This window comes from Amblyomma maculatum, chromosome 2 (assembly GCF_055883805.1).
Source record: "Amblyomma maculatum isolate TAMU_Amacu chromosome 2, ASM5588380v1, whole genome shotgun sequence".
In the NCBI taxonomy this organism is placed as follows: domain Eukaryota; kingdom Metazoa; phylum Arthropoda; class Arachnida; order Ixodida; family Ixodidae; genus Amblyomma; species Amblyomma maculatum.
In genome coordinates, this window is record NC_139345.1 from 57,197,716 (window position 1) to 57,208,621 (window position 10,906).

Below are 10,906 nucleotides of genomic sequence, written 5' to 3' on the forward strand. Positions count from 1 at the left end.
CGACAGTTCCACTGCCAAATTTGGTTTTCATTTACGCGCCTGGCCATTTTGCAGCTGGGTTAGCGTTTGCTCGACATTCTGCTGCCACGTGTTGACGGCTACGAGTTCAGTTCGAACTCTTTGCACTTCCCCTGCAAGTGCCTGTACCTGGCTCTGAATTTGGTTTATGAATTGGGTCATTTGGCTCATGAATGAATTCAATTTTTCGTCAAGCCTATTTTCGAGGGCTTGAAACGGGTCGGTTTATTTATTTATTTATTTATTGTTTCCTCAAGGGTCCACAGGGGACATTACATGAGGGGTGGGTGGGTTTCATTAATTTTGCGCTTCACCGGGGGCGGGCGAGACGCCTCAGTCGCCATTTGCTCATCCCCTTTCGCCGGTGGCGCCGCTTGTGGCGGGGCGACTGGCTGAGCAGGTGGCAGCTGCTTCGCGGAAGTGGGAGGCCCTTGCTTTTCCGCATGCTGTTTCGAATTTTGATTTTGCGTTAGCTTTTTAATCACCCCCTTAAGCTCCTCAATTTCTTTTTTAAGAATTTCGACTTCCTCGCCTTTCTTATCTTTCCTAGGTTTAGCCTGGGAGGCCCCGCTGTTGAAGCTTACATTTTTCTGAGTCTCCGCTGGCGTTCCGCTTGGTCCATGGGTTGGCCGCGTCCCTCGAACTCGACCGTCTCCTGGACCCAGACCTGGAGCGTCCCATGGACCGAGAACTGGAACGCCCTCGCTGCTGCGGTGGCGTCTCGTTAGCGGTGGATTCCAAACTTGGGAAGGAGTCTTCTCTAACACGGAAGTCTCCTCCTCCTTCTTGCTTGACTTTCGGTCGCCCTCTGTTGTCGTCGTGCGCTGGCTTATCCTTGACTTTTCGCTCCCATTGCTTCTTCTTCACCTCGTACGGAGTCCTGAACATTTCCTTACATTTTCGGTCACCAAGCAGGTGGCCCTTGCCGCATAGCTGGCATTTTGTCTCGCATTGGTGACCTTGCGGTGGCCTCTCCATTCCGCAGCTTCTGCACTTGAGGTTGCTCGGGTCCGGACAGACGTCCTCCCTGTGACCGAGTCTTCCGCAGGCATTGCAAACCTCATATTTTTTGCGGTAAAGTTGACACCGCTGCGCCATCGGAGTCAGGCGAACCCATCGTGGTACTTCTCTCTCTTCAAAGAGAATTAGTACAGTTCTGGAATTTTTGCCGAGTCTCCGCACACCCAAAACTGGCGGGTTGCCGTGGATTCTCAGCCTCTCCATGATGATCTCGTCAGTATAAGTAAGTGGCACGTCGTGTACCACGCCCTTGCCGCAATCTTCCGGCGTCGCCACGTAGGCAGTCAATTCAATCTTCTCCCCCTCGAACACGAGGTGGGTTAGGCTCGCGTAGCGTCTCTTCCTTTCGGCGCTTGTAGTTGCCACGAGGATCGAGTGCTGCTTAATATTCGTCGAGATGACGTCCTCCCCGGCCTCGCCTGGGTGGATACCAGCTGCCACGATTATTGCGTCAGCCAAGATTGCGTTGCCAAACTTGAGCAGACGCACGAGGCCGCCACGTGGCCTCAAAATGATTTTCTCGGCGCCATCGGGTAGGCGAGCATGCTGCTTTTCCACCGATTTCGCAGCCATTTTTCTTCAAGCATTCTTCTCAGCAGCTCGCTGCTTCTCAACTTGTTGCACGGTCTTCTCTAGCGGCACATATTTCTTCTTCTTGGTGGTATACCATTGGCCAGGCACTTGAAATTCCTCCGGATCTACCGGCGTTCCTTCGACAATTTCCATTTTTTTTAAGCTTTAGTCAGCTTCACGAGGCTAGGGGTGGGTCCCCGACGGGGCCGCCGCGATCCCAGGGCGCCGCGAGACGCTAGGCCACGTTAGGCCTAGCTTCAGCACGTAGTCCACCGAACAAAGTCCGAAAAAATCGGAAACAAAGTCCCACCTCGGAAAAACTGGTATTCCTGTGGTCCTCTTGATGCGTTCCGTCGATTCGACACAAAATTCAAAAACGCCGAGCCGATGAATTGCCCAAAATAACCGAAATTGGCGGAGCCCATGAAAGGCACGTCCGCTCCTCGACCACCTGGACACCAGGCTCCCAACACCATTGGGAGCCTCGGACTTTCGCAAGAGCTGCAGGCAAGGACGACGACGAGTTGTTGACGCAATACAAACGGGTGGGACGCTACAAACGCTGGTACATATACGCCGTCGCTCAGTTTTCCAACGTGGTTCTCTTCTTGACACATACCGCTCTAGACTGGTTCGAAAGCCATGATGACTCCCTAACTACCTGGAAACATTTCGTCATCAAGCTGCGTCAGTGCTCAGCACTGACGCAGCTTGATGACGAAATGTTTACATTCGCCAAGTTGGCGAATGTAGTACACGTGCTTGCACACAGAGCTCAGCTACCGGGTGAAACTTGCACAACTTACATGTGGAGGTTTTGAAGCTCTGCAGTGTAAAACAAGAAACGCGACATCTGCTGAAAAGCATCGCGGAATACGTTTATAATTTCCTGATTGTAAAAGATGATCTGGACGCCATCTCTGATGTCATTCGTCACGTCGACACATTCGATACATTAAATACTGTCGCATAACGCCAAAATTTCGGCGGTTCGCCAATGTGTTAACTGTGGCTGGCATTGAAGATAGCTTCATGGAAATGTCATCGACGATCCAGTAGAAATTCCGAGACTACTGTTGAGTCTGCACTGCAGAAATGCGGAAGCTTGAGCGTTGCTTCTGCACAGCGTGTATCGCGTTTGTTCTCATTATCATTTTCAAGTAAATGCACCGTCATTATCATCGCTACTTTCATCATTGTCATTATCACTAATTGCAACGTCATTGCCATCACTACTATCGTCCTCGTGGTAGACAAGCATAAGTATGATATTTTTTTCACGGTCCCGGATGTGGCGTAGTTGGGGCTGGGGATCCGAGGAATGGAGGCTAGATTCACGGTGGAGAAAGGATTTTTATTTTTTGATGACGTCATCATGACGTCATTTCATTGATAGCTATAATGTGACCGGACGGACGCCGACAATCTGAGCCATTAAAGACCTTCGCCTTAATAGTTCGCAAGAAATTAAAGCACCGAACCCTCTGCAAGGTGTCCACCATCTTAGCTTGCTCACGCTGCTGTTTCTCGAGGGGCTCGTGTTCCCCTCGATGCCCGGGTAGTATTCCGTCATTGCGGCACACATTGACACCGACAGCCTAACGCCAAGGTTCGATAACCATATCATCGATCTCGATACGCCTCACGACCATTCAATGCTCGCAGCACTATGATGCGCGTTCTGAGGACCGTCCGCAACCACCTGCCCACTCTTTCCGGCGTCCAGTCGGAAAGCCTGCAGTTGCGGTCAACTGCCCAAAGTTACTTGCCTCCGCGGAATATTCTAGGGAGCAGTGTCTTCGTCGCGCAGCCCCATGCGCAATTAACCGCTATAATATTGCGGAGCATATCGCTCTCCACTGCCGCAGCCGCCTACTGACCTGTTCGATCGATGGCTCCTCTTGGCAATGCCGCCCCCCTCCCTCCATTTTAGTATGGTTATCCCAAGACCGTTTGACCACGCTAGAGTAAACGCTAGAGTGCCGCGAGGCGCGCGCCCTGAGCGGCGAAGTGGGGCGTGCTCATCGAGAGGCCCTAGATCACGCAGCCACTCTCCTGTTTCTGACCGCAGTTTCTCACCATGTCTGCCTCCTTTGCGCCGTTATTCGTCACCACGGCCACGGCAGCGCGGTCTTCTCAGGAAATTAATCAGCGCGGCCTCTTCAATTCTCCATCTGTTATGTTAAAAAAGCACGGTCCTATATGTGCTTGTCGATGGTGTGGATGGCTTTAGCGGATACGGTGCAGCGATTTCTATTATGAGTCGTTTAAGAAGCGCGCTGAGCTGCAAAGTTATGTTTATGGGCAGAAATGTGAATGCTCATGGTGTATTGTTGTGCCCCTGCGAATGTGCAGTGCTACGGCTACGATGTCCCTTAGTGGAACGTATTTACAGCGGAGTTTGCAGCGCTTCCGCGATGCACGCATGACATGATTCTCTTTCGAATTTTCGCGAATGTGTACGCGATGCTAGTGTACTGTGGCACTGGAGAACTCTGCGTGGACGGTTCTCTTTCGTCTGGACTCTTAGAGGAATAAGCAGAGAGCGAGGATGGGTTATGTGCATGTGAGGAAACCAATGTGCCAGCCCTCTCCACGATGTGCGGGGTGTTCCTGGTCCTACGGGGCTGGGACTGGTAAGTCAACGCCGCTTGAGGCGGGGGCTAGCCTGCTAACGAATTTTTCTGCTGTAGGCCGTCATTGCACCCGTCACCGCTTAGGTGGTGGACGACGGCTGTTGCGGCACGCGTCTTTCTCTCTCTCTTCTTTTTCTTTCTTCTCTACTTTCTCTCTTCTGTCAGCACGGGGCAGCGGAGGTGTCTGAGCTACAGAGCCAGTAGCAGGCCCGTGCATTTTCTTCTCCTTCTTCCTACAGCCACAACAACAACTATCATGTGCGTCCCAGTTCAGTGCCCCACCCGTGCTTCCAAACCGTTCAATGCTAGTGTGGCACCGCTTCATTTTAACAGTGCAAAGAAACTCATTCTGGTTCCTGGTTTTTTGCGGTGGTCAATTGGACAGCTTACTGCTGTGAACCATCAATTGCTACTCGCAAGTTGTGGTTTTGCCGGTGAATATGAAGATTGCAACGTGTAGCCAAGGTGCTGCTCCGCCGGTAGTTTTCATAAGGAACGCGCTTGTTGCTGCCAATCCAGCCCTTGACTGACATCTGCTTCGAATGATCAGCAAATCCCTAACCAGCGAACAGCGTGATGCTTTCATTGCATTGCTGGTGAAGTATTCATCCATTTTTTGCGGAGCCCAGTGGGTCACCGAACACTCCCATGGCACGTACCTGGCATCGCATTGACACAGGCTACCCCCACAAGTTCAACAGGAGAGTGTCGCCAATAGAACGTCAGGACATCAATGAACAGGTTTAGGATATGCTGGGCGATGGTCATATTCGAGCTTTGCGGTCCTTAGGTCGACCCTGTCACCCATGGTCAAGAAGAAAAATGGTACATGGCGCGTTTGCGTCGACTAATACCGTCTGAATAGTGTAACTTATAAGGATACTTATCCTCATCCCCCCGACCTTTATTTAAATGTGGGTGTTCGAAATGCCCGCGCTAAGTTAGGTGGTTGTGACGTCATGACCCTGTCGACTAACTAGGATTTCCTCCAACCGCTGCAGGGCGACGACAATGGACTCCGCGGGCTTTCATGCAGAACGAACTCCTACGCTACCTCTAAAACTGTCTTGGATAAGAGTACAGTGTTTGCGTTTTCTTACTCTGGCCACACACCTTGCGGAGGTGCCCAACCATTTCAGAGCTAGGGCATGACCACTAATGCATCATCATTATAATAGTAATAATAAATATTATTATTATTAGGGCCACGCCGCACCGGGTGCGTGTGACCGTAGCGACGCCACTGTGTAGGCACCAAAGGCAATTGCCCATCTCTGACTGTGCGATGCTGCAGTACTCGGAATTGGCCTGCTTTCCTTGGTGGCTCATGGTGAGTCTTCAATATGAACTTTCTGCTAAAGCATTAGTTACGGAACTTCACCACAGCAAACATGAGAGCCAGGGCCTCCCTTTCCAACTGAGAATAGTTATCTGCCTTTGTGAGGGTACGGGATCTTAAGGCTTTTCGATATCATTGATCACGTGAGAGAGCACAGCACTACGTGCCCTCTGGCGAGGCATCACATTTTAGCATTAGTTCCTCCGTCGAGTTATAGCACGCGAGCAAATAAGGATTCATCAGAGAGATTTTAAATGATTCAAACGCTCTCTTCTCTTCAGATGCCCACTTCCATTTGCTGTCTTTCTGTAGCAAGCGCTACAGAGGTGCCAGGAGACTTGACAATTGTTAGACCACGGCTGCTCAAAGGAGGCGCACTCTCTCCATTGAGCGGCCGTGGTTAGACAGAAAACTTCGGAAATGGGTGATTAAGCCCGGGAAGAATCTGAGTTCTTGGACATGTCAAGAAGCCTTTTTAATGAAAAAGTTTATAGGGCGGTCGAGAATGTGCTTGACAGGCAGCAAGGTATTAAGCTTTCAAAAGTCAGGTTGAAGGCAAAAAAGTTGTGTACTTTACTGAATCTCACCCGTTTAGCTTAGTCTATCGAAAACTGCAGCGGTCTAAATCTTGACATGTTTTCTGTTACAACCCATGAATTGGATTGTCCTTTAAGAATGATCGTTTCAGAAGCGGGCACTTCGCAAAAGTAAGTCTCAGACTTCCTGCAGAAGAACCTGAAACAGCTATAGTTGTTGATGACCCCTTCTTGATAAAAAATTCCGATTGTGTCCCTGTTTTCTTAGACAAAGTGAAATAAGGAATCTTGGTGCTTTCTCGGTTGATATAAAAGACCTCTACTCCTCTTTGCCCTAAAATGGTTTGTTGTTGTACTTGAAAGATGCATTAAGAACTCCGGTGCAATTACCTTCCAGAATTTAGTGGGTGTGAGTGTTGGCGGTTTCCTAGAGCTTTTAAGAACATATCTTAATTCTACATTTGTTAATTTGGGCGATGACCTGCTTTTGCAGAAACAAGGAGTATGTACAGGGTCCAGTGCAGCTCCCATTTTAAATGATGTTTTTATCTGATTGTGACAGAAGGCTTTTTGCCTGCCTGAAAGACGTAAGGGTGTTAAAAGTTTTTCGTTATGTTGATTTTTTAATCTTTTCCGACACATCTGTATTCACCCTCGATGAGGCCGTTGGAAGTGTTTGACTGTTTTTCGGACTGTTTATCTCCACTTGCCATCACACATCAGCTCCCTGATAACAATAGCATATCCGTTTTATCGATATCATGTTCACTTTTTTAGATCATACTTGCTGGATTTATCATCCCAGGGATGGAAAAGTGCCATAACCTTTTAGCTCTGTGCACTCTAAACTTGTTAAACTTAATATAGCTCGCTTAGGTTTCGTAGATTGTTTGAAAAAGTCATGCCCACATGCTGTTGAAGGAAGCAGTCTTACAATAAAAAAAGTTGCAAGCTGCTGGTTACCCACTACACATGCTGGTGTGAATGGCAGAAGGTCTCGTCAAAATGAAAAAAGGAAAACTAAGTCACAGCAAGAGCTGGAAAAGACAAAAGATAAAAGAAAATATGCAGTCATTCCCTATAAGCACAGGCTGTTGCACAATCTTAGAAAAATTGGCAACCGAGTGAATGTCAATGTTTTGTTCTCTGCCCTAACTAAACTGAGTGTGCTAAGTAAGCAGGGCACTTCAGAAAACAGGATGAAGTCTGGTTGCATGATCAAGCATCAAAAGTTATTTGTAAAATGCACAGAAAGGGTAGTGTACAAAGTGCCATTGACTTGTGGCAAATATTATATAGGCCAAACTGGTAGATGCCTAAATGAGAGGTTAGGTGAGCATAATTACGTTGCGGACCACAAAAAAAGGGGGCACATGAGCATTCATTGTCCCAAATGCAAAAGCAAGAAGGATTGTCGTCCTCTCTTTCCTCAATGTGAAGTTCTTTATAGAAGCAAATGTAAAATAATGCGCGAAATTAATTGTTCAGGCGTTAGAGATAGCACGAACTGGCGATGATTGTGCAAGTGGTCAGTTGATTATGCTGTCAGAGAAAGAGATGGCATATCTTTCATCTTTTACATGCGCAGCCTGATAATGTTTTTCCTTTTCACTCTCGAGTTTTTAGCTTTGTATGCGCATGTGACCTCAAGAGCACAAATATTCTGCTTCTCGCATGAAATAAAATCAGTTGGAAGTAAGCACCCGTGTATCCGTCTTTTGCTGTTGTCCATGTGTTTTTATGCGCTTTTCAGGATCAACATGCCAAACCAACTCGCCCAAATGCAGCCATTATTGATGTCTACTGTTTCTTGAAAAGCATGAGACTTCGGCTTAGCAAGCAGTAAACGCTGAACCATCTCTCCCAGACCGATAATAAATTTGTCCCACAGGTTACGTTCCAACGCGCTGCCGAAGCCACATGCAGTTATTGGCGATTTTGTGAAGTACCGCCAGGTATTCGCTTATGTTCTTATCGGTGTTCTGTATGCGAGTTGGGAACCGGTACGTTTCAGATTTCTGACAGTGTCGGATTCAGGTGCTGCTTGAGCATTGTAATGATGGTGTCATAGGGTTCATCCAGCAGCTTTTTCGACACCAGTAGGCTTCAAGTACCTCCGGACTAGGGCACCTTAAGAGAATTGCGCTCTTCCGTGCGTCACCGGTGATTCTATTTGAATCGAAGTAATAGGTTCCAGTTGCTCGGAGTAGTTTGTCCACGTTTCCGCATTCAAATCGAATTGTGGCGGTGGCGCGAACAGGCCATGCCACTCACTTGCGTCAGACTAGGGTTGTCTATGAGAGGCTCTAAATCTGCCTTAGAGCAGGCCCATGTGACATGTTCTAGCGTAGGTTTACCCAGACACCCAAGGGCATTCGCCTAAATATTGCGTAGAAAAAATCTGTGGGTGTGGACAGGTATATAATACCACTTTGTAGTGCACCAGTCTCCCGCCTACTTTTGGGTTAGTTTTGTGCGGGGCTCGATAGCGTTTCCTTGGCCCCTGTAATGGTCGAGTATGGGTGGTAACAGAGTCAAAAGTGCCCCATGTACAATACTTGAGTCTGCTCTACCGACATTTCCTTGAGTTGCCCCCCCATCTTCTCATGTCCCAAAACCTATATTACACAATGTTTAGTGTTATATGTAATTTTAATTTGTAGAATACGATTGGAGATTCAGTCAATCCTGCCCCATGTAGTTTCTGTGCACTTGTTTGGAATTCACTAAAGTCCAGTTTTGTCCTGTTCCATTGGCGTGCGCTATTGCCAGAACAATGGTAGCTACTTCAGCTGTCTCTATCGCGCTGTATACCGTTGTGCTGGTTATTTTTCTTCCTTAATCGATTGACACGGCTTCAAAACCATGTGCCTCGATGACCCAGAGACATAATAAACAGCAGCGGACATCAAAGTACCCTAGTGCGCATGCACTGTAGCGGTAAGGGACCTGTAAAGCACCGTACGCATCTGTTTAGTCTTCACAATGCCTGCTCCAAATTAGGCCTTTAGCATAACACTTGCTGCTTATCCTGTGCTGCAGGCCTCCATGCCCACGCGCTGAGTGGCCCCGAGTCTCAATATTCTTACACCGTGGTCCCAACGCAGCAAACGTGCTTGATAGCAATACGCAAGTGTCCAATAGCAACTCGTGAGTGCACACGACAAAACAAATAGCGCTCTCTCGATTCATATGACCTCTCACCAAATTTGACAAGCTGAGGCAGGTCAGCTGCACCAATGTCACAAGCTGCTCTAGTAACATTGTTCTGCACGCCTCGCTCGTCAAACTGCTGCAAGTGCTCATCTGTTTTAAATATAGGCTGTTGTCTGGAGCAAACTGTTTACAATAATTGAGATCCTGCTGCTATGCGTTCAAGCTAATGCACTGATTGTTTGATCCTTCTGTTCAATGTGGCACAAAATATGCTTCATTACAGTAGATGACCTGTCTGTAAATCTTGAGTTGCTACATTTTTAGTGCTGTTTGTTTGCTTTTGTCTGTTCCGTATTGGTGTGCGAATAGCATAAATCCAAACCAAATCATACACTATGATGTTTTCCCCATTCTTAGAGGGGGGCAGGGAGGGGGGGTATGTATTTTGAATCTTAGCTGTCATGTACAATGTGAAAAATTTATGCAGAATTATGAGTTGGTTTTTATATTTGCGAAAACGAGTAGTGTAGCATGCATACCAAATTGAATACTTATACCAATGCTCACTACTTTTGCAAAGAACTGTACAAAACAAGCCTTAATAACCGATTGAGTTGAGTAAGCTGTAAAGACACAACACTAATCCCCACTAAAAGACTGCAACACGAATTCAGTATGTTCGGTTCAGGTGTCCACAGATACAAGTGTGACAGATACTGCGCCTTCCCTTTCCTGTGAACCAATCAATCAATCAATCAATCAATCTAAAAGCATCTTTACATGTGTTTAAAAATTAATTTTCGTTTAGATGAAAGAAAACAAGGCACAGGTACACTTTAGAACAGAAGACAGCCAATAGCATGTATGAGCTGCCAAGGCAAGGTTGATGAACTTGCCAAAGCATTTCTGCATCATCCTATCTTAGAAACCATATATGAACACTATAAACGCTGCCACACGTGTGTATCATGCAGCAGCACTGAACCCTTCTTCCCACACATTTGATGGCTGCAGGATGGTATTCAGCATTAGCATAAGCCTCATATTTCAAGCAGTCAACGAAGAAAAACACGGCAGGCCTTATTTAAACCTGGTACCAATCGTATGAAAAGTATTTAAAAAATTCATAACATACATATTCAAGTTGGTTTGAATTATTGCCAAAACAAAGTTTGATTTGTTTCAAAAATCAAAAATGAGGACATTCGAATAAGATATTTAAAGAATAACTATTTAAATTTCCAAATATTCATGCACTCCTACTGTTCTAGTATTTTAAAATTTCACACTTCACGCATTATACTTTGCATAACCTTCATTTCAAATAAGATTCCATGTATTCACAAAGGACGGTTTGATTTCAAGGCAAATGACAACTTCCACAAAAAAGTGTCATAGCTAACGTGCTTTGTCTGCACAGGTTGCTTCAGAGAAGCTGAGCACCAGGCAAAGGAATCGGTGGGCTGGCACTGAGGATTGAACTGCACACCTAGGGCACAAAAGGCAGTTGCACTAGCAACATGGTCACTGCTTTAGTCAACTCAGAAAAGACCAAATCTTCACTCTCATAAATTGCATAATTAAAGCAAAAATATTTTAAAGAGGAGACTGGCAATATGCCTTTGGAG